The following is a 3,491-nucleotide window of genomic DNA, read 5'->3' as shown; positions in this document are numbered from 1 at the left end:
GACACAGCACTTATTCCACCCCCCTCACTCCTCCTCCCCCCCCCCCGCAGGTTCAAAGTGCAGCAGCCAGAGATGCAATAGCTTTAAACTCAGCCCTATGCTTTCCCCTAATCAATCTCCTCTGCCCTCCTCCCTTCCCCCCTTGCATTCTGGGAAATGGAGTCTTTTCCTACTCTGGGTTTGTCAGGTGCAGCGTCAGGGACCCCAGAGTCTACTCAGCCAAGTGGCCGGAGCAACTTGAATTTGTGCCACATGGAGCATTATCGCAGTGATCAGACGTGGCCAGGTTCCAGCTTGCAACATGTTGGTTTAAATCAAGCAGCCTGTAGTCCCCGCGGGCGGCACCTCCATATGATTAAAGGAAAAGGCAGCCACAGGCCTCGCTGCAGAACTGCCTGGGCTACCTTTGCCTGTTAGTCCAAGGGATCCTTTGCAAGTGAGGTAAATAGAAAGGAGCATAAACACTGCCAAATTAAGTGTAAAAATGTAATAAGAAAAGCCAAAAAGGAGTTTGAAGAACAGCTAGCCAAAAATCTCAAAAGGCAATAACAAAATGTTTTTTAAGTACATCAGAAGCAGGAAGCCTGCTAAACAACCAGTGGGGGCCCTGGACGATCGAGATACAAAAGGAGCACTTAGAGACGATAAAGTTATTGCGGAGAAACTAAATGAATTCTTTGCTTCAGTCTTCACGGCTGAGGATGTTAGGGAGATTCCCAAACCTGAACCGGCTTTTGTAGGTGACAAATCTGAGGAATTGTCACAGATTGAGGTATCACTAGAGGAGGTTTTGGAATTAATTGATAAACTCAACAGTAACAAGTCACCGGGACCAGATGGCATTCACCCAAGAGTTCTGAAAGAACTCAAATGTGAAATTGCGGAACTACTAACCATGGTTTGTAACGTTTCCTTTAAATCGGCTTCTGTTCCCAATGACTGGAAGATAGCTAATGTAACGCCAATATTTAAAAAGGGCTCTAGAGGTGATCCCGGCAATTACAGCCCAGTAAGTCTAACATCAGTACCGGGCAAATTAGTTGAAACAATCGTAAAGAACAAAATTGTCAGACACATAGAACACAAATTGTTGGGCAAAAGTCAAGATGGTTTTTGTAAAGGGAAATCATGTCTTACTAATCTATTAGAGTTCTTTGAAGGGGTCAACAAACATGTGGACAAGGGGGATCCAGTGAACATAGTGTACTTAGATTTCCAGAAAGCCTTTGATAAGATCCCTCACCAAAGGCTCTTACATAAATTAAGTTGTCAAAGCACCAGACATATCTTTCCCTTTGTCTCTTCTAAGGGTATGTCTTTACTACCCGCCGATCCGGCGGGTAGTGATCGATCTATTGGGGATCGATTTATCGCGTCTAGTGTAGACGCCATAAATCGATCCCCAATTGCTCTGCCGTCGACTCCGGAACTCCACCACTGCTGAGAGGCGGAAGCGGAGTCGGCGGGGGAGCGGCAGCCGTTGATCCCGTGCCATGAGGACGCAAGGTAAGTTGATCTAAGATACGTCAACTTCAGCTACGCTATTCTCGTAGCTGAAGTAGCGTATCTTAGATCGAACCCCCCCCCCCCCAGTGTAGACGAGGGCTAAGAATGTGTATTTAATATCTCAATGAGCTCTGCTTTGTAATTGGAACCCTGGTCCTCTGCTCCTTTTGGTTTTGTCTTCACTTAGCACATTGTGTCTCACAGGTGGTCTATGACCTAATAATCACCTGGCACACTTAGGTGCATTGTAAGTAACAAATGCACTTCGAAAACTTCCTACTTCAGGATGCCAGCTGATTGCATGCAGAGTTCAAAAGAGTCCCCAACACAACTAGCTATGTGCACTATGGGATTTTCTTCACTTTCCATTGAAGCATGAGGTCACAGTGAAAAGCAGAATACTGGCATGGCTGGATCAGTGGCCCGATCTGGTTGGCAAATGCTATATTTCTAACTCCACTCCCTACTGTTCTACAGACTGGAGCTTCTTAGAGACAGGAGGGACATTCACATGTGTAAAGCAATCTGGTTCCAGGGTTGAACTTCTGACAATAGCTCTTCATGCAAATAAATACAGATGGCAGCCTCAGTTCTCTAGTTCAAGTGAAAATTAATGAATGCAGTGGACACATGTCCCAATTAACCCCTTTTCCTAAAAGAGAAGCTGAGAATTCACTGCTGGGATTGAAAGCGATCAGAAAAGTGACAGTGTTTACCCCTCTCTGCAAGCTGAAATTTCAGCATCGACCGGAGATTTCAATTCAGCAGCGGTTATGCAACTACTATCAGCAGTGCCTCACGTGAGGTTACTAGCCCTCAGATCTTCTATCTACAGGGTGTTACATAATACAGAGCAGCTCTGTGTATGTTGGGAGAGAGATCCAACCCGGCTTATATTCAAGACAATGAGTTACTATTTCACTATCCACATTTATCATGGAAACATTGATAAAATTTGTCCAGTTCTGTGCTGTTATCTTGCAGGTTGTCAGAGATGCTGGCACCCCACCCTTGGGGGGCACAGAATGGGATGTTTCAGGAAACACTTCCTGCTTGGAACAACAGGTCATAAGCCATCCTTTGAAGCAAAAAATAAATGAAAAAAAAGGCTAAGAGCCTCAAAAGCCAAATTGCATAAAAAATCCTATCTATCACAGTCCTGGTAACTGGCAGTGGGCGTGGCTAGAAACATCCTATCAGCATGGATAGTATGTTGTTGAAGCAGAGCCCTGCACTGCTAAACAGACTCCATAGTAAAGAGCCATGGTTTACATAACTGCAGTGAATTTTTCCAAGGCCCTTTCAGCCTGGGATAAAGCCCACCACCCACTTCCAATTTACAGATAGCACCCGTAGGTGCTGCCATCCACAAACAATTAGACTGAACTCTACCAAGTTATGGGATTGTTGCTGACGGCAATTAGCGCTCAAAACACCATTAACTTATCAGGGTTTTGTTTTTCCAGGTCTAGGATTTACTTTGATTTTCCTGAATCTTCCCAGATTCTGTAAAAAGCAACAGAGGGTCCCTCTGTTGTTTTTTACAGATTCAGACTAACACGGCTACCCCTCTGATACTTCCCAGATTCTGTGCCTTTTGTGGGTCCTTCTGTGTGGGACCATTGAGGTATTGTTGTATGGCACCTATAAAGGTTCAAATTAGGTGGCTGGTTATGTTAGTCAGCTGATACACTTTCTGGTACGTTAGCTATGAAAGCACATAGCTCAATGGCTGCATTGTAAAATGAATGGTGCCAATTTCTGTAAGCAGATTTCCTCCAGTGCAATACTATTTGCAATTGCCATTTCCATTATATTTTACAAGTGAATGGAGAAGACGCCTGAAATAAAACATTTTTAAAAGCATTGCAAAACTACTTCCGAGACCCATGCTCCTTGGGCAGCTTGTTACGGTGTAGCGATTCACTGACAGCTCTCAGCATCTCACCACACAGTTCTAACGATTTCCTTGAAATAAGAATATA

Source organism: Malaclemys terrapin, chromosome 19, assembly GCF_027887155.1.
Source record: "Malaclemys terrapin pileata isolate rMalTer1 chromosome 19, rMalTer1.hap1, whole genome shotgun sequence".
NCBI lineage: Eukaryota > Metazoa > Chordata > Testudines > Emydidae > Malaclemys > Malaclemys terrapin.
This window is presented reverse-complemented; position numbering follows the sequence as displayed.